Source organism: Dipodomys spectabilis, unplaced genomic scaffold (assembly GCF_019054845.1).
Source record: "Dipodomys spectabilis isolate Male_0828 unplaced genomic scaffold, ASM1905484v1 ptg000301l, whole genome shotgun sequence".
Taxonomy (NCBI): Eukaryota; Metazoa; Chordata; class Mammalia; order Rodentia; family Heteromyidae; genus Dipodomys; species Dipodomys spectabilis.
In genome coordinates this window covers 10660341-10687854 of record NW_024870978.1, presented here as the reverse complement: position 1 = coordinate 10687854, position 27514 = coordinate 10660341, and the positions used below count along the sequence as shown (strand labels likewise).

General features: G+C 37.5%; 1 pseudogene; it reads left to right on the top strand.

Annotated features, from left to right (window-relative positions):
- LOC122127443 overlaps positions 1-27514 on the top strand; it is a 140653-nt pseudogene that overhangs the window by 5218 nt on the left and 107921 nt on the right.

Sequence of the window (27514 nt, the reverse complement as noted above, 5' to 3'; positions counted from 1 at the left end):
CTAGTTTTATTTTTTAAAAGATGCTCTGTTTTGTATATGAAATTGTAGCTTATTCCAATCCCCTGAATTACAAATAAGTGTTCAAAATAAAGACCTAGTCATGCTGTCTCCTCTACTAACCTCCCTAAAATGAAAGGCCCTTTCTCTCTTTGTTTTTGTTATCTCTAAAAATTTCTTTGGTGTCAACAGGCTGTTCTGATGAAATTCAGTTGACACCTGTTTTTATTGTATTCAGGCCACCGTTTCCGCAGGTGTCTTCATTTGGTTGTCAAAAGGCATTTCAACCATCCAACCTGTGTAAAAGTAAACTCAACTGAAATATACATGTTTATAACTGAGACAAGTTTATTGATGAAAAACATAAGTTTAAATGATTTTGTAGTAATAAGTTCTGCACATTTAACCTAGTTAAATCCAGATGATTTATTATCTAATATCTGTAGGTGCAATGGCTAGAGTTAAATGAGAATGTAGTCAGTTGATTGCATTAAGGTTTATTAAATGCCAATTATTTAACAGTCACTATGTTTAACATTGAAAAAGTCAAGTAAATTAAATATATTAATAGCTTTAATTTATGGAAACTTTTAATTCATGATACTAGTTTTACAATATCCATCTAAATTTTATCAATGCATAAGGTTTCAGGAGTTAGGTAATATATTCAATGGCATAAAGAAGTCAGGCCCAGAGTTGAAATATACCCAAGACTAATCCTTGTGTTCTTCATGCTACCTTATTTTACCTCTCAGAATCTCAAAATCTAAACTTTTACAACTTTATCAAAGACATTCACTTAGTATTTGCAGTCTAAGTTGCTATTTTTATAACTTTACACATGGCCATGTTTCATAACTGAATGGAAGGTAAATAGTTTGGAGTAGTCACACTTCTTTGAATCCTATATTTTATCAATTGAATAAGAAGTAGGTTTCAAAGAAGTTTAGATGGTTTGGAAGATGCTCAAGGCAGGTAAATGCAGATGCACAAAAAAAGATGAGAAGAGAAAAACTAGGAAATGACAGACTCTTGATGATTAGATGAGGGTATATATTGTTTAGCAGAGGGAGAAGAAAAGAAAGATTAAAACTTTAAATGAAGTTGACTCACTAAAGATCTTAAATAGGAGGACTATGTCAAGAACTGTGTTTTAAAATCCATCTGACAAGAATGAACAGGATGAATCAAGAGGTAGAGGAATAGAAGAGTATGGAAACTATGTCTGAGCACATGTAAATAACTTCATGGTGGTGAAGGCATGGACTGAGAGGCAGTCATGGAGTCAAAAAGAGAAGACACTTCCAACTACTTACTAACTGTCCTGAGATTATATATCTGCAGAGCTGCCAGGCACTCGTCTCCTCTCTAGAAAAAAGATGACAACAGAGTGTTGGAGAGATGAGCAGAAGACCTGCCCCAATGTGTGAACACCAAAGGAAATGTTCTAAAGTATCAGGGCAAGTGAGATACCAAAGTACATGATAGGAAACAGTTGTACCTCAAGGAACTACCAGTAGGGACAGAGAAAACAATCAGAATCAGATAAGCCCCTATAAGCCAAGATAGGCATGCTTCAGGAAAACAGCAATTATTCTGTTTTTTATTTCCTGGAGATCTTGATGAAATTACGACTATAGAAAAATATTTCACACCTTTGAAATACTACCTCTACAAGGTGAGGTGACATAAATCAGGGAAAGAGGGATGGGAACAAGCATCATGGAATTCAGAGGCACTTTATTAATAATTCTATTACAAGCACAAAAGCTTTATCTTTAAGGCCTACCTTCTATTATAAGCTGCAGTATTAGTTAAAAGAAAAAGAATAAAGGAAAAGTGTAGATCTCTTCCTCTGACTTAGCCTGCTTGTCCAATATAAAGAGTGATCTGAAAATTGAACAACAATATCTTAAAGAGACTCATCCTGTTATAAGATGTTTCACATTATATTAGTAAAGTGAATGAGCATGGTTTATGTCTTGTCTTTAAATAGGGATACAGGTGGACCCATTGCAACAATGGGATTACAAGGTACTATGTCAAAAAACGAACTTTACAACTTTGGCGCGGGGGTGGGATGGGGTGGGTAGGTGTGGGAAGACATGGATGGTAAGGGGAAACAAAGGAGAAGGAAACAATGCTTGATTAGAAATATACTCATTTCCAGGCTGGGAAGGTGGCTCAGAGGTAGAGCGCTTGCGTTGCATGCATGAGGTCCTGGGTTCGATTCTTCAGCACCACATAAGCAAAAAGAAAAAGCTTGAAGTGGCACTGTGGCCCAAGTGGTAGCTCACTAGCCTTGAGGTGAAGAGCTGAGGGAGAGCGCCCAGACCCAGAGTTCAGGCCCCATGACCGAACCCCTCCCCCCCAAAAAAGAAATATACTCATTACCTTGCTCATAATAATTTTAACCCCTGTGTATGGTATTTTCACAATTAAAAAACAGAGACATCCTGGAAAAAACAAACACTTGAGAAAAATAACTTTTCTTGATAAGAACTTTACAACTTTGAACAGGGGTGGGAGGTGGGATGTGGATGTGGGGGGGAAGGGAGGAATATGGGAAGGGTTTGCAAGGGAAAACAAAGGAGGAAGCAACAATGCTTGATAAGAAATGTACTCATTATCTTTCCCAAGTAATTGTAACTCCTCTGTATGGTATTTTCATAATAAAAATACTTCTAAAAATTAAAAAAAAAAACGTGTTTAAAAGTTTTATTTATCTTATGGTAAACCTTGGACTATGTGGCAAAATTCATCTTTTTTTTTTTTAATTGTGAAAATACTGTACAGAGGGGTTACAATTACATGGGCAAGATAATGAGTACATTTCTTATCAAGCATTGTAGCCTCCTCCTTTCTTTCCCCTTCCCATCCCTGCCCATCCTCTCCCTGCCCCCTCCACCCAATGCCCCTCAATTGATGAATGGATCAAGAAAATGTGGTATATATACACAATGGAATTCTATGCCTCCATCAGAAAGAATGGCACTGCCCCATTTGTTAGGAAATGGAAAGGCTTGGAAAAAATTATATTAAGTGAAGTAAGCCAGACCCAAAGAAATATAGGTACCATGGTTTCCCTTATTTGCAATATCTGGTATATGCCTGAGTCAACAGAAAAGGTCAGATAAGTTGATGTTAGGGAAATGAACCCTAAGATAGGTATTCATCCTTTCTTTTAAGGGCTTACCAGACATCAATGACGAAAATTGAACAAATAGTTCAGTCTAGAAGCCTCTCAGCCTAATTGATGAAAGTGTACCTTATGTGATTAACTCTGTTCTCAGATTTGGTACATTTGATCACTCTCAACCTCCCTTTGAGCACAGGTATGCTGAATGCTTTAACATCATGAAGTGTTTATGGTCAGATATTCCCATACACATGTCTGTGTTGCGCACTATCTTTTTATCTTTGCTTCACTCTGCTTCACTAATAAACGTTCTTGGCCTTTATTTTGTATCCTCAAATTCTTTTCCGAGACAACATAAGGAACTCAGTATGCAGGCAGATGAGTCTTCCCTTTTGGAGACCTCCTCTCTGGGACATCAGGGATCAGGAATCCTGTAACAGTGGTATTATCTTCATTGTGCTCTTGCTGTGGGTTGCTTGCTAGAAAATTACTGTGCCATTTGAAAATGGCTGCCTAAGCAGGGTTAGGTGTCTCAGACTTGAATTCCTAGCTACTCAGGTGGCTGAGATCTAAGGATTGCAGTTTGTAACCAGTCTGAAGAAGCAAACACTGTGAGATTCTTATCTCCAATTAACCACTAAACCCCCCAGAACTGGACCTGTGATTCAAATGTTAGAATGCTAACCTTGAGTAAAAAAATTTCAGGACACAGTCCAGGACCTGAATTCAAGCCTTAGAACAGGCACAGAAAAAGGCTCCGTTTCTACATTCTAATTTACAGTCATACATATTTTCTATTTTCCATATTTGACTCTCCATTTATGAAATATAATTAGGATCTAGTAAGGTATAAAAAAAGGTAGAGGTATACTTGTAGATTCTTTCATGTGACGGATTACACTTGGCACAAACTGTACAGTTGCATGAGTTTCTTAAATAAAAGGTGCATAATGATCTTTCCATCTGTCATATTTGCATAAATAAAGGCATCAGTAGTGCATAGAATAAGCACTTCATTTTTTTTCGGCAGGTTAGGACAGTATCCATCATCAGTTTGACAGATGGAATTGTATTTTGTTTCTTTTTTTGTTCTTCAATTTGTTCTCAATTCTGCAGCTACACAGTCCTTTTTCAGGGCACCATGGAAGATAAAAAGTCATGAGCCCAGGATAATTGTCTGTAGGCATTCACGGTTACCTTGCTTCATTATTTGTCACCAGAAACTCTTAACTATGTGCCATTAAAGACCAATCTGCCAAGTCTGATCTAGGAAAGAACTATTAACGAGCACAGAAGGATACTTTGCATTCTCTAGCTGCAAATATAAAAGATGACATCTTTGTTTGGTGGAAAAATTTTTCTGAGAATCTCTATGTACTTAGTTCTAGGTGTTACTACAAGAATTATAGATGGTTTGTGCTTGCATCTGTACATTTTAGCTTTAGTTATCCTTTTAATCATAATTACTAGAGGTGTTGACATGTCACAGGCTCTGTCCTCTCATGTTAAAGCTGAAAAAACTTGAGAGCTAAAATCACATGCTTAGTAACAGAATCATAGTATATAGAACAACCTATATAAGTAGATACATGTAGCTTAGTAGTAGGCAAAATATTTTATTTTGTTTTCAGATATGTAAGAAATTCCATAAGGAAGATAGAGCAGAAAAATAATCAACCGTAGATTGAAGTATAGGCAATATTCAAATCAGAGGGAGAGTTCTAAAACTATGTGCTAATAGACATTTATCCATGGAATGGTATGAAAATATGGCCATTTTGGGTCGGTTGTGGGGCCTGAATTCTGGGCCTGGGCATGGCATGTCAGCTCTTCAGCTCAAGGATAGTGTTCTATGAACCCTAGGAGTCCTAAGAGTCCTGCAAGTCTTAACACTGTACTTCCCTAGTGATGTATAGTATTTCCAGCCTTCTTGGACTAGTATTGTTTTCTACATCATTTTCTAGCACCTGGCCAAAATTATGATACATAGTTACAGAATGAAAATGTAATGCCATCTTAAGAAATTCTTTTAGGGCTCTGGGAATGTGGCTTCATGGTACACTGATTGCCTAGCATGCACGAAACCCTGGGTTCAATTCCTCAGTACCACATAAACAGAAAAAGAAACACTGGAAGTGGTTCTGTGCCTCAAGTGGTAGAGCATTAGTCTTGAGAAAAAATATGCCCAGGAATAATTCCTTAGTCCTGAGTTTAAGCCCCAGGACTCACAAAAAATATTAGTGAATGCACAATAAAGAACCCATACTTAGAACATATAATTGCTCCTTCCATACTGATACCTGACAATAGTCTCTAATACATGTACTTTACCTATATTAGGATACTATGTTGAAAAAAAAAAGTTTTGTTCATTAGGTCACGGAAATTAATGCCAGGAATGTGCTTAGATATCAGGTGAAGATTAATACTGGAAATTCAAAGATTCCATGCATTTGAATGGTCATTGCTAATCACAAGAGAAGTGCAGTCCAAGTAAGATTTGGAATTTGTTTTGCTCAGTCGTGGCACCAAAAAGGCAGAGGCTAATTAACAGTTGTGGCAGAAGAGAAGGAATAACTCCAGATGGAAGGAATAAATTATAGTAACTAAGAAGTTGCAGAGCATCTGCATGGCAAAGGATAGCTAGCAAGATCAATAGAAAGCCCACAGAATGGGAGAAGATCTTCACTAGCCATACAACGGACAAGGGTCTCATATCTAAAATATACTTGGAACTCAATAAATTAAATCCCCCAACAACAAATCCTCAAAGAAACAACTGCCCAATAAATAAGTGGGCTAAAGACTTGAAGAGAAACTTCTCTGAAGAAGAAAGAAGGATGGCCAATAGACACATGAAGAAATGCTTAACCTCCCTAGCTATAAAAGAAATGCAAATCAAAACAACATTGAGATACCACCTCACCCCAGGTAGAATGGCAAAAATCAAGAACTCTAATAACAACAGATGCTGGAGGGGATGTTGACAGATGGGAACCTTACTTCATTGTTGGTGGGAGTGTAAACTTTTTCAGCCACTTTGGAAAGCAGTAAGGAGGTTCCTGAAAAGACTTCATATAGAACTCCCCTATGACCCAGCAATCCCACTTTTGGGCCTTTACCCAAATGTTTACAAACAAGGCCACACTAAAGCTACCAGCACAACTATGTTTATTGCAGCATTATTTACCATAGCTAAGATCTGAAACCAACCCAGATGTCCCTCAGTAGATGAATGAATCAAGAAATTGTGGTATATATACACAATGGAATTCTATGCCTCCATCAGAAAGAATGACATTGCCCCATTTGTTAGGAAATGGAAAGGCTTTGAAAAAATTATATTAAGTGAAGTAAGCCAAGCCCAAAGAAACATAGGTCAAATGGTTTCCCTTATTTGCAATATCTAGTATATGTATGAGTCAAGCAAAAAAGGTCAGATAATGTGATGTTAGGAAAATGAACCCTTAGATATGTATTTCAATTTTTTTATTTCATGCGTTTGTTTCTAACGCATTTATAAGATTATCTCTTTGTTGCTTTGTATGTCCTCCCCCACAGTATCACCCCTGCTTTCAGTATATTTGATGTCGGTATAATTTGTGGAAGGGAAGGGGAAAAACAAGTTGTTTAAGGATACAGATGGACCCGTTGCAACAATGAGAAGTACAAGTTGTCATGTCTAAAATGAATTTAACAACTTTGTTCGTGGTGGGGAGAATTGGGTGGAGGGGCGGGGTGAGGCTGGAAAGGGATGTGAAGGTTAAACAAAGAAGGAGGCTGCAATGCTTGATAAGAAATGTACTCATTATCTTCTCCATGTAATTGTAACCCGTCTGTACAGTATGTTCACAATTAAAAAAAAAGTTGTTTGAAAAGCTATAAAAGATAAGTCCTTACCTAATTTGACTAAAAGGAAAGAAAAATCCAAATAAATAAAAGTAGTGATAAAAACATACACAACACAAAAATACCAATGAAATTAATACAATCATGAAGGAATTCTTTGAAAAATCGATATTCAAGCAAATTGGAAAACCTAAAATATGGGTACATTTCTAGATACATTGACCTACCAAAATTGAGCCAATAGGAAGTAACCACTTAAATAGACTTAAAACAAATGATTAATTTAAAGCCTTAATAAGCAGTCTAACAAAGAAAAGCCCAAGAACTGATGGATTTACTGCCAAAATCTACCAGACTTCTAAAGAATTACCATTAGTACTCCTGTACCTACTGGTGAAATAGATGAAAAAAGAAAAACTACCAAACTCATTCTATGGAACCCATATTATACTAATTCCAAAGCCAGATAGGGTGACTAGAAGAAATAAACTTATAGACCACTTTCTGTACTGAAGATAGGTCCAAATATTCTAAACAAATACTTACAAACAGAACTCATCAACATATTAATAGATCAGTTGAGTATCAGTAGCTCACAGTTATAATTCTGCCACTCAGGAAGCTGAGATCTAAGGATCATAGTTTAAAGCTAGGCAGAAGAGTAAGATTTTACCTCCAATTAACCAGCAACCAAGCTGAACTAGCAGTGTGAGTCCAGTGGTGGAAGGTCATCCAGGAACGAAAAAGCTGAGTGAGAGCAAAAGGCGAGTTCAAGTTCCAGTGCTGGAAAAATAAAAAACAAAAACAAAACGCAAACAAAAAATATACAAAAACAAAAATTCTCTCACTTTTGGATCAAGTTGGCTTCATTCCAGGAGTGCAAGCATGGTTTGAATTGTAATTTATCATATGTAATTTTAATTGTAATTTACCATCTAAACAGAATCAAAACTCAAATCCTATGATCATTTCAGTTGTTACAGAAAAAAAAAAAGCCTTTGACAAAATTTAGTGTACTCTTATGATTAAAAAAAGCTCTGAAGAATGTAGGAATACAATCTTTAGGATATCTATGACTTCATACATTGATCCTATTTTTGGTGGTGAGAACATTCTTTCTTGTGGAGGTTGCTAAATATTCAATAAAGAGTTTCCTCTGTTTTCAGTTTAAAAAAAAAAGAAAATTCCTTTATTGCCAATAAAATGCAGGATAGTTAAAGAAATACGAAAATTTCCTAAGGTAAAGCAAATTGCTATATGTTTGCTGGGATAAAATGTCCAGCAGCAAACTTAAGGGGAAAAAAAATCAAATAACAATGGTGAATTCAAAGACCACCTTCTGTTATTCAAATCACTTAGTAGACAAAGAACCATTTAACATAATATATATTGAATATTCTTTCATCTCTCAATACATTACCACCTTCATGAAATAGAGCATTCCCAGTTTAACTACTTTGATGACTGAGTTGAAATTAGATGAAAGGGGTGGGGGTGTAATTGACAGATGATTCTGGTTTAGGGGCTGAAAGATGCTCTGGAAATTATTCCCACTTGTCCAACCATTCTTTGATTTGTTGTGGTTCCGGGTCTCTATTAAGAATATTTCGACCTGCGCCAAGGAGACCTAGGGTTTCTCCTATTCCAGCCTGTAATGTTTTCAGAGTGTCTGCTTTGACTCTGAGGTCTTTGATCCATTTGGAGTTGATTGTGGTGCAGGGTGACATATAAGGGTCTAGCTTTAGTTTTCTACATGTAGTTAACCAATTTTTCCAGCATCATTTACTGAAGAGGCTGTCTTTCTTCCATTCTATATTTTTAGCTCCCTTATCAAAGATTAGATGGCTATAGGTCAGTAGGTTCATTTCTGGGTTTTCAATTTATTCCATTGGTCCTGAGGTCTGTTCTTGTGCCGGTACCAAGCTGTTTTGATTACTATGGCTTTATAGTAGAGTTTGAAATTTGGTATTGATATTCCTCCCGCAGAGTTCTTTCCGTTAAGGAGTGTTTTTGCTATTCGGGGTCTTTTATTGTTCCATATGAAGTTTGGATTGCCTCTTCTTTTTCCTTGAAGAATGAGGTTGGAATTTTGATAGGTATCACATTGAATTTGTAGATAGCCTTGGGAAGTATTGCCATTTTCACGATGTTAAACTTTCCAATCCAGGAGCATGGGAGGTTTTGCCATTTTCTAAGTTCTGTTTGTTTTCCTTTTTCAAGTTTTAATAGTTTTCATCATAGAAGTCCTTCATTTCTTTGGTTAAGCTAATTCGTAGGTATTTTATGTTTTTGTTTTGTTTTGTTTTTTTTGTCGGTCAAGGTATTTTATTTTTTGTGGGGCTATTACAAATGGAGTTGCTCTCCTAATTTCAGCCACACTTTTCTCATTGTTGGCATACAGAAAAGCCATTGATTTTGGGGGTTAATTTTATACCCTGCTAATTTGCCAAAGTTTTGAATCAGCTTGAGAAATTTGGGAGTAAAGTCTATGGGATCCTTTAAATACAAGATCATGCCATCTGCAAAGAGGGAGAATTTTATTTCTTCTTTCCCTATTTGGATCTCCTTTTTATTTGCATCTTGTCTTATTGCTGTAGCTAGGCATCCTAATACTAGATTGAAGAGAAGTGGAGAGAGTGGACATCCTTGTCTTTTTCCTGAGTTAAGAGGAAATGGCTTTAGTTTATCACCATTAAGTATAATGCCGGCTGTACGTTTTTAATATACAGACTTTATTGTATTGAGGAATGTTCTATGGATTGCTAATTTTTCCAAAACATTCATCATAAAGGGGTGTTGGATCTTGTTGAATGCTTTTTGTGCATCTATTGAGATAACCATGTGGTTCTTATCCTTGCTCCTCTTGATGTGATGAATAATATTCATTGATTTGCGTATATTGAACCAGCTTTGCATCCCCTATGATCACCCCTATTTGATCATGGTGTATGATTTTTTGGATGAATTGTTGAAGTCGATTGGCCAAATTTCGTGGAGAAGTTTTGCATCAACGTTCATCAAAGAAATAGGTCTATAGTTCTCTTTCTTTGATGAGTCTCTGCCTGGTTTTGGGATGAGGGTTATGATGGCTTCATAGAATGTTTTCGGTAGTGATCTTTCTCTTGTGATTTCATTGAAGAGTTGGAGAAGTATTGGCGTGAGCTCTGCTTTGAAGGCCCTGTTGAATTCCGCTGTAAAACAATCTGGTCCTGGACTTTTCTTAGATGGAAGGGCTCTTATTGCTGTTTCTATTTCAATGCTTGATATGGGCCTGTTAAGATGGTTTAACTCATCTTAGTTTAGTTTTGGCATGTCAATATTTGCTAGAAAAAGGTCCAATTCTGCCAAGTTCACAAACTTATTAGCATAAAGTTTTGAGAAGTATTCCCTTATAATGTTCTGAATCTTGGTTGTTTCCGTGGTGATGTTTCCCTTCTCATATCTGAGTTTATTTATTTGTGTGTGTTCTCTTCTTTTTCTGATGAGATTTGCTAAGGGTCTGTCAATTTTGTTAATTTTTTCGAAGAACCAACTCTTTGTTTTGTTGATTCTTTCTATAGTTTTTTGGAATGTAATTCATTTAATTCTGATTTAATTGTAATTATTTCTTTCCGTCTACTGGATTGGGGTTTATTTTGCTGCTCTTTTTCAAGGAGGTTTAGATGTGTCATTAAATTGTTGGTTTCAAATCTCTCCAATTTGTTGATGTAGGAGCTCAGAGCTATAAACTTGCCTCTGAGTACTGCCTTTGCTGTGTCCCAGAGGAGCTAGTAATTTGTGTGTTCATTTTTGTTGAATAGCATGAACATTTGAATTTCCTTTCTAATCTCTTCCATGACCCATTCGTGATTCAGCAGTGTGTTGTTCAGCCTCCATATGTTACCGGAATTTCCTTGGTGGCTTTTGGTGTTGAGATCTAATTTTATTCCCTTGTGGTCAGAGGGAATGCAAGGTATAACTTCAATGTTTCTGTATTTGGAAAAGCTTGCTTTGTGGCCTGAAATGTGGTCTATTTTAGAAAATGTTGCATGTGCTGCTGAGAAGTACGTGTATTCTGATGCTATTGGGTCAAATGTTTGGTAGATGTTTGTTAAATCTAGTTGATCTATGCAGGTGTTTAGATCTGCGGTTTCTCTGTTGAGTTTTTGCCGTGTTGATTTATCAGGTGGGGAGAGTGTTGTGTTAAAATCCCCAACAATTCATGTCTTTGGATGTGTGAGGGATTTGAGGGAAAGTAGTGTTTCTTGGATAAATTTGTGTGCTCCGTTGTTTGCCGAATGGATATTTAGAATTGTAATATCCTACTGAAGGAGAGAGCCCTTAATTAGTATGTAGAGACCTTCTTTATCTCTTCTCACAAATTTTAATTTGAAGTCAATTTTATGTGATATTAAGATTGCAACTCCCGCCTGTTTATGGGGGCTGTTTGCTTCATAGATTTTGTTCCAGCCTTTCACCTTGAAAATGTGTTTGTTTTACGGCAAGATGTGACTCCTGAAAGCAGCAGATAGAAGGATTTTTTTTTAATCCAACTAGACAGTCTATGTCACTTAATTGGAGAGTTAAGTCCGTTAATGTTAACAGATGGGGCTGAGAGGTATTTGTGAGTTCCTGCCATGTTATACACCTTCTTGGTGGCTGTGATAACTGGGTTCTTCCTATGGTTCTTGGATTCACAGTTTGAGTGCAGTTTCTTGGCCTTTATTGTGGTCTTCTTGGTTTTCTATGTGTAGGACATCTTTAAGTATCTTTTGTAGGGCTGGTTTGGTGGAGATGTACTTTTTCAATTTTTCTTTGCTATGGAAGGTTTTTATTTGGCCTCCAGTTATGAAGGAGAGTTTAGCTGGTTACAGTATTCTTGGTTGATAGTTGTTTGTTTTTAAGGCATGGCATACATCATTCCAGGCTCTTCTTGTTTGATTGTCTCTGCTGAGAAATCTGAGGTGATTCTAATTGTTTTCCCTTTATAGGTGATTAATCTTTTCTCCTTGACAGCTTTAAGGATCTTTTCCTTGGTCTTAGTTGTCTCTGTGTGGATTTTAATGTGATGGTGGGATGTCCTGTTCGGGTCTGGTCTATCTGGAGTTCTAAAAGCTTCTTGTATGTGAATAGGCCTATCTTTTTGCATATTTGGGACGTTTTCTGATAGGATGCTGTTAAACAAATTGTCTAGCCCATTAACTTCTGTTTCTAAGTCCTCCTCTACACAATTATCCGTAGATTAGGCCTTCTGAGACTTCCAAGTTTTGGATAGATCTATCATATTAATTGGACTAGTCTTGGATGGTTGTATGTTCTTTCTCTATAATATCGAGAGTGTCTTCAATTCCCGAGATTCGTTCTTCTGCATGGATTAACCTGCTGTCAAGACTCTCTACTTTGTTTTTTGTTCTTTTCCTTCTAATTTGTCAGCTTTGATGGCTTCAAATAATTTGTTGAAGCTTTGTTTTAGATCTTGTATGAACTTCTTTACTTCCTTAATTTGGTGCTCAGTGTTTATTCTCAAATCACTTAGTTGATTGGTTATGTTTTCCTTGGACTCCCATTCCTTCTGTTGGGTTCCATTCAGCATTCCCTTTGTGGTCTCCCTGACTTCCTTCAGCTCTTTGTTAATGGATCCCATGAATGCCTTTAGTGATATTTGTGCATTCTCATCCTGCTCTCTCAATTCCTGTATTTCTCTTTGCTTAGCTTCCTCCCATTCATGCCATTCCTGTAGTATTCTTTGAGTGTTTTCAGCATGTTCATGTATTCCTGCCTTTCTCTTTGAGTATTCTCAAGCTGCTCACACAAGTCCTGTATCAGTTTTTGAGTAGTTTCCTCACACTCATGATATTCCTGTATAAACCTGTGGATTTCCCCTTCTCTCTCCCTCTCATGCTCATACAGAGTCCTATGTAGGTTTTCAATCTTTTCCTGCATTGACCTTTTGTTTGCCTCATCTCTCTCCCTATCACAATCATACAGAGTCCTTTGTATGTTTTCAATCTTTTTATTCATCATGTTTTCCAACAGTGTTTGTAGAGCTATTTGGGAACTCTTCTCTGGATTATTCATTATGTGTTCTGTCCCCTGATAATCATGAGTGGGAATTGTGATACCCGGAGTTGCCATTTTTCTTGTGTTTTCACGGCTTACTCTGCCCATTTGGGATGAAAATAACACCAGTTTTGTGCTAGAACACTAACTTAAGGCAAGCATCAACCAAAATCTGAATTTGCACAATCAATAATCTGCAGATACAGTCTAGTTCAACAGATACATCTATTCAACATCAAACAACTATATATTAATGGGCTCCGAACCTCAAAGAAGAATTTGGAAAACCAGAAATTATTAGGGTTAGGGAGAGATGTGGGTAAAAAATAGGAAGAGAATGCTGTCAGAAGGCACAGGGAGAATTAACTAAGTCCTAATCTCAAAGCAGGAAAAAGGTTGGATAGGATGAAAGCAGAGAGAGAGAAAAGAAGAAGAAAGAGAAAGGGAAAAAAATAGAGACCAGAAAAAATAGAAAGGTAAAAATTAAAAATATTATGCAGAAAAGAAAACAAACTATGCAGAGAAGAATGTGAATATAATGAGAGAAGGGAGGGGGATATAAAGAGATTTGAAAAATTTAAAAATAAAAATACTTAAAATATTATATCAGTATAAGGAGGTAGTACTGCTATTAAGAAATTTTAGTCTCAGAGGATTTGAATTGAGTAATAAATTTATGGATTAAGTGTATACACCCTGGTGGATAGGGTCTAATAGTCAACTATGTGTTTATCTGAGGATGTGCGGAACAAAAATTAAGTCACATAAAGAAGAATGCAAGAGAAGAAAAGGTGAAAAGGGTAAGAAAGAAAGAAAAAAAGATCAGAAGTTAAGTAGAGCTTAACAAAAAACCAAAAGAATTTTTTTAAAAAAAAGAAAGAAAAAAAAGGAAAGAAAAACGCACACACATACGTACCCCTAAAATAACAATTATAAGAAGAAAAACAAGTTGCTAGAAAATATTTTTTTTCAAAAATGGTAAAAATTTAAAATTAAAAAAAGTTTTAGAAAAGAAAAAAATTTTTTTATAAAAGGTACAAAAAAAAAAGAAGAAGAAAAATTCTTTGATTTTTAAGGGAGCGTTCAGAAAAGTCCTGTATCTCCCTTGTGGCCGTCAACAGCCTCTTGTTGGAGTCTCTGGTCTGCTTATGGTCCTGTGGCTTGATTGGTTTCTTAAGTCAGTTTGTTCGAACAGGCAGAAAACATGCTCTGCTTTACCCAGGATTTTGCTATCCTCCTCCCAGGTTAGTTCAATGGGAGGTAGATCTGTTTTGAGTAACATAATAGAGGGAGATGGCTTTTTCCTCAAGTTTGGAGATGCTGTGATGAGGTTAGGTTCTGGGTCGAATTGAAGCCTTTCAGCAAACAGTAGCTTTTCCCAGGGGCTAGTTTGTGAGAAACTCACAGAGTCAAGCCTGGAGCCATTCTCAGGGTTTCTGTTTACTGAATTTCAATTGATTGTCAAGGCTGCTAAAGGGAGGGGCAGCCTCTGGCTCTGATTACCCAGTGAAGAAAGCCAGTCCTAGGGCTGGTGCCCGAGCTGGTTGAGATTTTCCTGGGTGGAGCTGAGTCTGGCAGGTCAGTTTAGGTTCTTGTGACCTGCTAAATGACTCTAGTTTACTTCCAAGGCCTGAGTTGGAGCTAGCAGCTCCGCTGAGCTTTGTCAGTATCCAAGATGGAGATCTCCGGTACTGGGGGTGGAGGGGTGGCCTTCTCTCCTCTGCTCCCTGAGAAAGAGTGAGGACGTCAGGCTTCTACTCCCGCAGAGTCTTGGTTCCTGGGTCGTCTCTGGTCTGTGAATTGCAGGATGAAGATGTCTACTCCTTGTCGGTTCTTGCTTCTATAGAGTGGAATCTGCTCGCCCTCTGTATCTGGCTCCTTCGTCCGGGACTCTGTGTGATTCAGGTATGGCGGGTTCGGCCACCACTGCCACTGCTGCCTCTGGGTGGCAGCGGCTTCTTGCAAGAGCTCAGATCTGTCTCCTTGCCTGGATTTTCCCTCTCTGGCCTAACTCTCTGTCCTGTGATGGCACACTTGGTGTGATTCTCTGGCTTAGGACTGTTCACTGGAACTCTAAAACTGCTTTCTATGTGAGAGCTTCTTTAGCCTCCAGCTTCTCCTCTGCCATCTTGACCTCAAATCCAATAAAGCAATTTTCAAAAAAGGAGCAAGGTGGAACTATCATATTAATCAGTTTTCTAATTCTCCAGGTTCATTTCCTATTCTGACCTATAAAAGACAATTGATGTTTTCCTATTGATATTGATATTACATGAGCAAGGTAATGAGAGTATATTCTTGTCAAGCATTGTTGCCTCCTCCTTTGTTGCCCCTTAAAATTCCTGCCCTCCCATTCCCCCCAAAATTGTAAAGTACATTTTTTATAACGTCTCGTACATCTCATTGAGTGCTCATTTTAAACAGTAATCAATAAATATTTATTAACAAATATTTATTGAGGTGCTGCTATATGTTAACTTTGGTCTTAAGATCTAGATGACAATCAAGAGAAGCCATAAATTCTATGTTAAGAAACTTACATTCTAAGATGGAGAAAGGCAGTAAGATGTAAAAATACAGAGAAGGAGGTAATTGTGGGAAATTAAAACTTTGAACTATGGCTGGGCACTTGTGGCTAATGCCTGTAATCCTAGCTATTCAAAAGGCTGAGATCTGAGGATCATGGTTTGAAGCCAACCTAGGCAAGAAAGTCCATGGAACGCCTATCTCCAATTGAACACCAAAAAACTGGAAGTGGCACTGTAGCTCAAGTGGTAGCAAGGTAGTTTGGAGTACAAATGCTCCCAGGCCATGAGTTCTAATCCAAAGACCCATAAAAAATAAGATAAACTACTGTAAATTCACAGCTTGGTGAAGACCCAGAGAAAGAGTGGTCCAAGCAGGAAAACTACAATTGCAAAGACTGAGGGTTTTGTTTGTTGGTAGTATGTCACAGAGGTGAATATGACCAAAACAAGGTGAGGGAATGGACAGGTGAAACAATAAGGTTAGAAAAGTCAATAGAGAGCACAGAAAGATAACATAGAAAGGCCTAGTTGTAAGCATGTTGCTCACCTTTTGTTCTCAGCTCCACCCAGACCTGAGCTCCTCCCAGCCCTGGAGTTCCCGCCATACAGCTGGCCCCTCCCTCTCTCTCTCTTCCAGGACCCACCTGATCTCCCACCTACCTCACTTCCTGCCCCAGAACCTCCTGCTACCTGCATTTGGACAGGTGCCATGTGTTCCCTCTTGGAGGAAATATGGCTCATCTAATGAACTTTGTAATAACCTTTCTGCTGTGCCTGCTTGCCTCCACGTGGTCCTCTGAGGCAGATGTGAAGATTTTTCATTGGTGGCCTTTCAATAGTGAGACTAATAAATGCTTTGGCACCTTAAAAGTCAAGAGGAACAAAGTCTAGGTGGACAGATGAGGAGTGGTGTTAAAAGCCACTCGGAATCAAGGTATATTTGAAGGTAGAAGTTAAAGGGTAGAGGTTAAAATGTGAAATCTAGGGCAACTTCAAGCAGCTAGAGTAGTATGGTATCATTTGCTGTATTAGAAATGATTTGATGATATTTATTCATTCAAACATTTATTTAGTGATTATTTTGTATCAGATACTATAACCCTCCAAAGCATTCTAATCTAAGCAAGGCATTCTGAGGGCTGGCATTAGGCAGAAAAAGAAGGATGTAGAGGAAATGACAATTTTAAGAAGTATGTGGGAGTCGGAGTTGGTAGGATGTGGTGCCTCATGTTGAAAGTGAGAACGATTCTGGGAGCATTTTAAACTTTCTGATGCAAGTGATAGATGGAATTGCTATTAACAAAGACATGGAATGTGTAAGAGGAAATTAGTTTGTGGTGAGATATTAGTATAGACCTGTAGATTTGGGTGATGTCAGTGCCATCATTTTACCAACTTTAAAGTTTCCTCATAAACCTCTCTCTTAATGGCATATGCAAATCTCAAAGATGGTGACCAGAGACATTATTTCATTTGGGATTAATAAATGGTGAGTTTCTAATTTTTAAAAAGTAAGAAAAGAAATTGGTTTGTGTCATCAACATTGACAGATCCTCAGTGAGTATTTACTGCTTTCAGTGTAATAGGCACTCCTCTTACTGCTTAACATAAACAACCTCATTTCATAATTAAAACATTTATGTTGATGGCATTGTTATTGTTCCTGTTCTTGCGTGAGCATTGCCTGGAACTTGGAGAAGTAATTTATTCAATGTCAACATAGTCAGGGATTAGGAGTGCTAGGACTTGGATATTTTCCTTATGCCAATGTTTGTAGCAGTTGGGTTTCAGAAGTTTTGTAAATTTGGACTCTGAAGCTGAGATACAAGCTGGAGACAAATAGTTGAAAATCATCAGCATCAGCCCTGACCGCATACCCTCAATGGCTGCCTTCTTCATATCTCACTGTTGTGCCACTCCTGTTGTATGACCCAGGATCATTTTCCATTTAAGCTATTTGCATTTGAATCCATGTCCCAGAGTCTGCTTCTGAGGAGCCAGACCGCAGATAGAAACTGATGAAGAGGTAATAGAGGACAAGGAATAAAGGACACTAAATCTTCTCTTAGGGACTTAGTTAAGAAAGTAGGGAAATAAACAAGAAAGTAATATCCCAAGAGAATTCAGGACAACTTTTTAAGAAGGGAAAGAATTAACAGAAAGGGAAACACAGAAGAGGTCCTGGAAAAGAATTTTCTCAATAGTTAAGCAAACCAAAAGCAGCAGAAGAAAACAAAAATAGCACTAACATAGAGGAGGAAAATCTAAGAGTACAGGAAAGGAAAATAGTGACCAGAAAGGCATGAACAGGTTAGACAGTCTTAATTCCTCTAAGGTTTTGCTGACCTGATCAAAGATCACTTGAATAAGATTAGACTTCTTAACTATCTCTGCTTTACCTTTTCAAATTCTCTACACTTAATTTGATCCACCACTACTTTAATCTTGAGACTTCACCAATAACCTTTTTATATTCCTTTTCATTAAAATTAAGGAAATTGTGGAGTTCCTCACTTGAAGAATCTTTACAAGTAGAAATGTTTTTTATACAAAGAAACTGAATCCCTGATAAGATGTCAGTTTTCATGTTTGTGAAATCAAGTGGTAGGAAACCAAAAGATGGTCTTTTCTACTACTTTAGGAACAAGAAAAAGCAAAGAAGTTATGTGTGAAAAGAAAGCGTGTGGAGTTTTCCAGTAAGCAATTTGCATTTCTAATATCATGTAGGTCTGAATTCTTCTCTGCTGATTACATCTTTGTAACCTAGCTCTTCAGGAGGCTGAGATCTGAGGATCATGACTCAAAGCCAGCATAGGTAGGAAAGTCCATGAGATTGGTATCTACAGTTAACCACCAAAGAGTCACAAATGGAGTTGTGTATTGCACGGCAAAGCATTATTCTTGAACAAAAACACTAAAGGGCAGTGTTCAGGAACTAAGTTCAAACCCCAGTACTGGTACAAAAAATAAAGATTAAAGGGCAGAAAAGTGCTTGAAGCAGATAGAACATAAGAAAAACCGAGAAGAGACTCCTATGAGCTGGGATTTTCTTTTATTGGGTCCTCCACTGGGATCATGAGTGGGAATGGGTCCTTCCATGACCATGGATGGGGAGACAGGTGCTTCACTCCAGCACATGTCAGGGGAGTGCGCTAAGTCATCTGAGCCCAGTTACTGATGAAACAGGAGGGACATTCTGCACAGTATCATAGTTCTTGTCGTGTTGCCATTCATTCCAGCTGCCTTTTTATGTCCCTAACTACCTAGCCAGGGCAATTAGCTATCCCTTATTACTTTTGTCTTCCTTTTTGCAAAGTATTTTATTTTCATGTTTTCCTATTTTGCTTTCCATCAGCAACCAAGTATAATGATCTGACCTTCTCTTGGGACCATAATCTCCTTGTCTTTCAAAGAATGTCCTTCCCTCAGTTTCAACAAGAAGAGAGGAGGTGGATGAGATCATGGGGTTCAGATGAAGAGTGTGGCCTCCACAACAGGAGGACTCCTGCCTGTCCCTCAAGGAAGCACCTCTGCATCCAGCTCTTCCCCAAAAGAGGCAGAAATAAAGAGGTCCACTAGGCCAATTAACTATGATCTCTCCCTTTGGCCATAAAATTCATTAATCATGGAGGCTCCACATGGTCACTGATCTTTTAATGATGATGATAATTTGCACACTAAGCAAACAGTCTCAAGAATGTTGTTTTTAGTAGAATTTGAGAGCCATGCTTAGGCAGGTTATTCCAAAGTAAATTAGATTTTAATACTTTGTTTGATAAGTTGCTCTTTTCATCTTGACAACTTTATTCTATGAATATCATTATTTGGGGTGTTATTTTCTTTTTTTTGGGGGGGGGTCCGGTCGTGGGGCCTGAACTCTGGGCCTAGGCACTGTCCCTCAGCTCTTCAACTCAAGGCTAGCACTCTACCACTAGAGACACAGCGCCACTTCCAGCATTTTTCTTTTTGCTAATGAGGTGCTGAGGAATCGAACCCAGGGCCTCGAGCATGCAAGGCAAGCGCTCTACCACTGAGCCACCTTCCCAGCCCCTGGGGTGTTATTTTCATGGTGCTGGGGAAGTTAATCACAGCCAAGTATTTAGTAACTTAATAAAAGAAAAAAAACCCTAGGAAACACACTTTTAAAGTAATTGCTGGGTATTAGTCGCTCCCACCTGTAATCCTAACTACTCAAGAGGCTGAGCTCTTATGAATACATTACAAAGCAAGCCCAGACAGAAAAGTCTGTGAGACTCTGATCTGCAGTTAACCACTAAAAAGCAAGAAGTGGAGCTAAGGCCCAAGTTGTAGGGGCCAGTGCCTAGGCCTTGAGTTAAAGACCTAGAATCAGCATACAGAACAATTATAATAATTTAAAATAGTCTAGATTTTAAAACTAGAATGAATCTTAAATCTTTAAATAATATTTATTCTGAGTGATTCGCAAATAAAATTAAACCCAAAGACATTATGTGACTTTCCAGCAGTCATAAATATCAGAAGTTGTTGAGCTGGATCAAAAGTCTGGTATTTTCCCCTCATCTTATTTATGAAATTAAATACATTAATGTAACATAGCATTCCAAAAATGAAGTTCTTCCATAATCAATTAAATCATACATAGTTGAATGTTCCTGCATTCCAAATTATACAGATTGCCTCACAAGTGTTCCTGCTGTCAAAAGTTATGTCATGTTTAGATAATTTTCTTAATTTAAAAAGCAAAATCCTTTTACTTGTTTTTCTTAAAGTAATAATACTTTTCATGAGGTGATATGGCCACCAAAAACTGGAATCATGATAAAAAAAAACAATTAATTACATGCAGAATGATGTTTAATGAAACAGTCAAATCTCCATGATGTTAGAGGATAACATATAGGAAATAAAGAGTCTGTCTTCATAATAAAAGGCAAGACATTACAAGTGATTAAACTTTCCCATGTGATTTCACATTTGCCTTCATATAATCCTTATTCAGTGATTGTCACTGTCTGGACTCTGTTATTCAGTGCTGAAATCAAGTTCGAGGTCTCAGACAAGATAAGTCAGTGCTCGGCCCCTGAACTACAACCCAAGCTCTTTTACTGTCTTTGATTACTTTAGATAGAGGGTTGATATAAGAGTTATAGTACTAGTGTTAAGCAGGAATCATTCCTCACCTCTCCATCTCTTGGCTGTAAATTCTGGATTTCTTCCACATGACATGTTTGTTATGGAGCATGGGTGATATGGTCATTCTGTGCTAGTATTAAATTTTTAAATGGCTGGCTGCTCAAGTGGTGAGAGTAGAGGAGAGCCTAAACTAGGACTGGGTCAGGATGAATTGTCTTCTTCTCATGGATCCTCTGCAGTGTGCATGCACCCTGTGCAGACTCTGGTTTACTCAACCTCCTTGCCTGCCTGCCACAGGACCACATCCAGTAGACAATACGACATCATCTTTAAAAGTGTCCTTCCTTCACCTACTGGATAACATTTTCATAGTTGAGAACATGGGTGCTTAAGAGGTGTGGAAGGAGGAATAAACCATTCTGAAAATAGCTACCTAACATTAAAAGATGAGAGAGGGAAAGGAACCACAAAGATGTGCAGACCATGAAAGCCCCAACTTGAGAATTTCTTGAATAAGGAAGGAGTGAAGCAAGGCAAGGGTTTACACTCCAGTAGTGGCACAGGCCTGTGGCTTGGGACATTCCCCATCACACTCCTGTATATCACAGCAGGCAACGTCTTCAACATCTGCTCGGATTCTCCATCCCAAGCACTCAGGAGAAGGGAGCTTACTTCAAATCTTTGATGCTCTGGTCAACTGAGGCTAATTCTAACTATCTCAAACTGTGCCACCTACCCTGTAGATCTCTACTCTCTCTATATACTAAAAAATTCTCTAACATAACCTTTTCACTAAAAGGGCTGCTTCTGTTATAGCTAAACCAAATCAGCTAATTCAATTAGGGTAATCTTTGCAATATTGAGCTCTATTTTTGAGGAGTTTGCTTCCTCTCAGCCATATACTTCATTGTTTTCCCTTACAATTATCAGGAAAATCCTCTCTCACCTTCACAGTGTTTCTCTTTGAAACAACAAAATTGTGTGGTTATACTTCGTAAAGTATATTTGCAATGTATGGAGATCTTCCTACCTATAAAAAATATCGTAGAAACTATAAGGTCTGTTAAAGTAAAAAAAAATCTCATTTCAATTTTGTCAGAATGAAAATAAACAGTGAAAAGAATAAATATATGGCACATAGAAATATCACTTATAAGAGAAATTTCAATACTGTGCTGTGGTACATGAGAAAGAGAGATAATCTGGGAAGTTTTAATGAAGGCTAAGATTTGAGCAAGCATTACAATTAATAAGAGAAAATAATAACTGTGACAATAAAATTGGAAGCCAGATGTTGCTGGTGGCTTAAACCTGTAATTCTAGCTACTCAGGAGGTTGAGATCTAAGACTCACAGATTGAAGCCAGTCCAGGCAGACAAGTCTATGAGATGCTTATCTCCAATTAACCAACAAAAAGCTGAAGTGGAGCTCTGGTATAAGTGGTAAAGCACAGCCTTAAGCAAAAACCAATGGGACATTTCTGTGGCACTGATTTCAAAGCCCAGAACACACACACACACACACACACACACACACACACACATACACACACACACACACACACACACACACACACACACACAGAGGCACACATACATCTAGTAGAAGGCAGAGTGCATTAATGAATCTTTCAGAAACTACACAAGATGCTTTCAATTCATATACCTAACAAATTTAATTGAATTTATATTTGTATTAAGTCAGCTAGATGACTGATGTTAGAATCAAGAAAAGCATATATCTGAAAAGATTTTAAGGTATCTTACTATGAAGATCCAGGAAATGTAGGTAAGTGGTTAAGATTAAGATTTCAATCTTCAGGCAAAAAAAAATAAAAAGACTTTAAGCTAAGGATAGATGATAACAAGGAGATAGGGACCTGTTCAGTGGCTATTGTAATGGTCCAGCTAAAACAAGGAATTGAAGCAAAGAAGAAATGTGAGACCAATAAAGTGCCCAATCAAATTAACCTAACCTATCCATTTGGTAATAGATGCCATTCTGTCTGACAGGAAAGCTGTTTGTTTGTAGAAAGTGTCCTGAAAACAAGCAGAGCCCTAAATGCTCTGGAGGAGGTCTCATCAGAGGAAATGTGCTGACAGAGAAATACTGAAGCCCAGATGAAATGTAGTGATGATCAAGTGCATGAAATAGGACAGATAAGATGCAAATATAAGAATCCCCCTCTCAAGCTGTTCCCCATGTCCAAAATTTGAACATGGTCCAAGAAAGAGCCAGCCAGTCAATAGGAATACAAATAAGGAGCTAGCCATTCAAAGATAACTTAGCCAAAAATACAAACTTCACTTGCAAGATTTATAAAATTTGATTTCAAACTATTGTCTATGTTTAAGAGCTGAAGTTTATGTAAAATTTGTGAAGTTTAGAATCAGAAGCCAACAAGATGCAAATATTTGCCTTTCAACAGTTTGTAAGGACAAACCGTGGAAAATATATATACCCTCCTCCTCTACAACCCCAAACATTGCTCACTTTCCTATGAACAAACAAAAAGTATGATTTCAATTTTATATTTATTATAATCTCCAGCCAATTTATTTAATTCTTAACATATAATAGGGTTGCAATGTATATTTTATGTAAGTTATTTAATTTTTTCTCACTATAGGCATTTTATTTTCCAAATTTATTGACTTGCTAAAGTAAGAAAAGTTTGTTCATTAAAGGAACTTTTTATACATTTCTTCACCCAAAAAACTTAGAATATGAGCTGGTTGCAGGTAGCTCACACCTAGCTACTTAGAAGGCTGGGATCTGGTTCAAGGTCAACCCACGCAGGAAAGTCCTTGAGACTCTTATCTCTAATTAATCACCAAAAAGCAGAAGTGGAGCTTTGGCTCAAGTGATAGAGCACTATCCTTGAGCAAAACAGCTCAGAGACAACTTCTAAGCCCTTAGTTCAAGCCCTGAGTCTGAACACAAAACCTGGTAAGATGGTAAGTGCCTTAGGTCAGGCCTAAGCAAAGTCAAAGACAATGGAAAGGGAAAAGGTGGTGTTGTGATTCACTTTTAGGCAAACCTGTGAAGAAAATGTTTCTTCTTTACCAGAGAAGACGGGTGACCAACCTGATAGAACAGCTTGAGTACTTGAATTATTTTTGTAAAAGGCTGCACTCCAGCCAGGAACACATACAACGGATGAGTATATAATATTTCATAAACTACTAAGCTTTCAAATTTTGGAATTTATTTGTTAAAGTGCTAGAGTTACCTAACTAGGTATTCATTTGGAAACAAAAATTAGGAAAAATAATCGTGCAAACCACACCCAATGAATTTCTTAAATCTGTGAAAGTACCTAAGAAAAATAATTTGATTCAAAACTTAGTGCCTTTTTGGTTTGATCTCAAGTTCTTAAGTTTGCTAAGACTAGCACTTTACCACTTGAGCCGCAACTTCAGTTCTCAAAGTTATGTGTCTATTGATCAGTAAGAATGTTACCTCTGCACAGATCTTACTGTTTGTGAAAGATAATGGTAGACAGGGCATGAATATGTTTTTTATTTATTTATTTATTTTTTATTGTGAGAATACTGTACAGAGGAGCTACAATTTCATGGGCAAGATAATGAGTACATTTCTTATCAAGCATTGTTGTCTCCTCTGTTTCCCCTTCCCATCGCTTCCCATACTCCTCCCTCCCCCCACCCGATCCTCCCCTCCACCAAAGTTGTAAAGTTCATTTTTTGACATAACGACTTGTATATCTCATTGTTTCAATGGGTCCACCAGTAGTTTTTGTCAAAAAGTATTTGCTGTACATATTTAGGGACATAGATTCTAATTTTAACTTTTAAAAGGCTTGTATTTTAGTCTGATCTCAAGTATCAAGTGCAGATTATTTATTATTTTGATACATGCTAATTAACATACACTATTATGGTGCTGAAATAGTTTTAATTATTTATTTTCCCATCAAGAGTAATTCATTTTTATATTATTTTCTTGCTAGGAAAACTTCAGGACTCTATTGTGAAGCTATGATGTATTACAAAAATCTTCCATGGTGCTTCTTCAAAGACCCAATCACATCCACGTGACAGATGCACAGATACACAGAGACATGATAAATTATACAGGACTGTAGGCATTCACACAGAGACCAAAGACAGATATTCAAAGGCACAGTAGCTGTGTTGGGGTGTTTTTATACATTTCCATAGCTTGTGGCACTCCTCAGCATTAGTCTTTTCTTCTGTTTCTCATACACTCTTTGGTCTGTGAGGTAAGGGATCCCGTATTATTATTTATTGAGATTATTAATTATTAAGGGATCCCCTTCTACAGAAATACCAAATGCGTACTCTAAGCCATATTTTAAATATACAATACTCAAAATGCATTTATTGATTGACAAATGATAACGTGAAAGGAATTCTGGAAAAATACATTTTACAGGCATTTTTTTCTCCCTGAAGTTGTGGGGTTTGAACACAGGGCCTGGGTGCTGTCCCTGAGCATTTTTGCTCAAGGCTAGTGCTTTGAGTGCTTTGAGCCATAGCTCCATTTCTGTGTTGTTAAGTGGTTACTTAGAGATAAGAGATTCACTGGAACTTTCCTAAAAGGGCTGGCTTTGAACCACAACCCTCAAATGTCAGCCTCCTGAGAAGCTAGGATTATAAGTGTGAGCCATGAACCGTTCCTAGGTAAATGTGTGTGTGTGTGTGTGTGTGTGTGTGTGTGTGTGTGTGTGTGTGTGTGTGTGTGGTCTTAGGGTTTGAACTCAGGGACTGGGCACTGTCCATGAGCATTTTTGCTCGGGAATAGTTTTCTACCATTTTTGCCACAGCTCCAGTTCTGACATTTTTGGTAGTTAATTGTAGATAAGTAAGTTTCGTAGGTCTGGGCTCTGATGGCTTAAACCTGTTATCCTAGCTATTCAGGAGGCTGAGATCTGAGAATTGTGATTCAAAGCCAGCCAGGAGAGGAAAGGCCATTAGACTTGTATCTCCATTTAACTACCTGAAAATGACAAATGGAACTAAGTCTCAAAGTGGTAGAGCACTAGCCTTGTGCAAAAAAGCTCAGGGACAGCTCCCAGGTCCTGAATTCCAGACTTATAATCTACAAAAAATGTCTCATAGGCTTTCCTGTCTAGGCTGGCTTCAAATTGTGATCCTCAGATCTAAGACTCCTGAGTTGCTTGGATTAAAGGTATAATCCACTAACATCTGGTGAATTTTAAATTCTTTGTAAATGATTTTATTTTTAACGATTTCAAATATCCTCCTTAACATTCTACCCAAACTTCTCTGAAAACACCCTAATAGAAAAGTGACTGAGTTTTATTTTACCATTTTTAGTAGATGAAAGCACATTAAATTCTTTTCCACTAATTTCAAATTTTGTGAAAATTTAGACAAGGACTGAACTCGTTTGGCAAATATGTCTTCAAAATTATTACAATTTAACTTTTAGATAACTATGTTTAAATTATTCAGGGACTAATAATCTCAGTAAAATTATATAGTAATTATCATTCAACTTAATATATACATTAATTTATAAACATAAATAGATAAAATAGATAGAATAAAGCCTTCTGTTAATACTTTTTTCAGTTCTTTTTTTTTTTTAATTTTATTTTATTTTATTTGAGAACATACTGTACAGAGGGGTTACAATTACATGGTCAGGATAATGCATACATTTCTTACCAAGCATTGCAGCCTCCTCCTTTGTTTACCCTTCACCTCCCTTCCCAGCCTCCCCCCTCTCCCCCACCCAATCATACCCCCCCTCACCCCCCTCCGACATTGTAAAGCTGGTTTTGAAATGACATTTTGTACTTCTCATTGTTGCAACAGGTCCACCTGAATCCTTAAACGACTTGTTTGTCCCCATCTCCTCCACATGTTATACTGACATCAAATATAGTGAAAGCAGGGGTTACACTGTGGGGAAGGGACATACAAAGCAACCAAGAAATAATCTTATAAATGCGTTAGAAACACATGCATGAAAGAAACAAAAACATTAAAATACATATTTGAGGGTTCGTTTTCCTAACATCACATTCTCTGACATTTTCCGCTTGACTCATACCTATACTAGATATTGCAAATAAGGGAAACCATGGGATCTATGTTTCTTTGGGCCTGGCTTACTTCACTTAATATAATTTTTTCCAAGCCTTTCCATTTCCTAACAAATGTTGCAATGTCATTCTTTCTGATGGAGGCATAGAATTCCATTGTGTATATATACCAAATTTTCTTGATCCATTCATCTATTGAGGGGCATCTGGGTTGGTTCCATATCTTAGCTATGGTAAATAATGCTGCAATAAACATAGTTGTGCTGGTAGCTTTAGTGTGGTCTTGTTTGTAAACATTAGGGTAAATGCCCAAAAGTGGGATTGCTGGGTCATAGGGGAGTTCTATGTGAAGTCTTTTGAGGAACCTCCATACTGCTTTCCAAAGTGGTAGAACAAGTTTACATTCCCACCAACAATGAAGTAAGGTTCCTTTCTGTCCACATCCCCTCCAGCATCTGTTGTTGTTAGAGTTCTTGATTTTTGCTGTTCTAACTGGAGTGAGGTGATATCTCAATGTTGTTTTGATTTGCATTTCTTTTATGGCTAGGGATGTTGAACATTTCTTCATGTGTCTATTGGCCATCCTTCGTTCTTCTTCAGAGAAGCTTCTCTTTAAGTCTTTCGCCCACTTACTTATTGGGCAGTTGTTTCTTTGAGGATTTGTTGTTGGGTGGTTTAATTTTTTGAGTTCCAAGTATATTTTAGATATGAGACCCTTGTCCGTTGTATGGCTAGTAAAAATCTTCTCCCAGTCCATGGGCTTTCTATTGATCTTGCTAGCTATGTCAT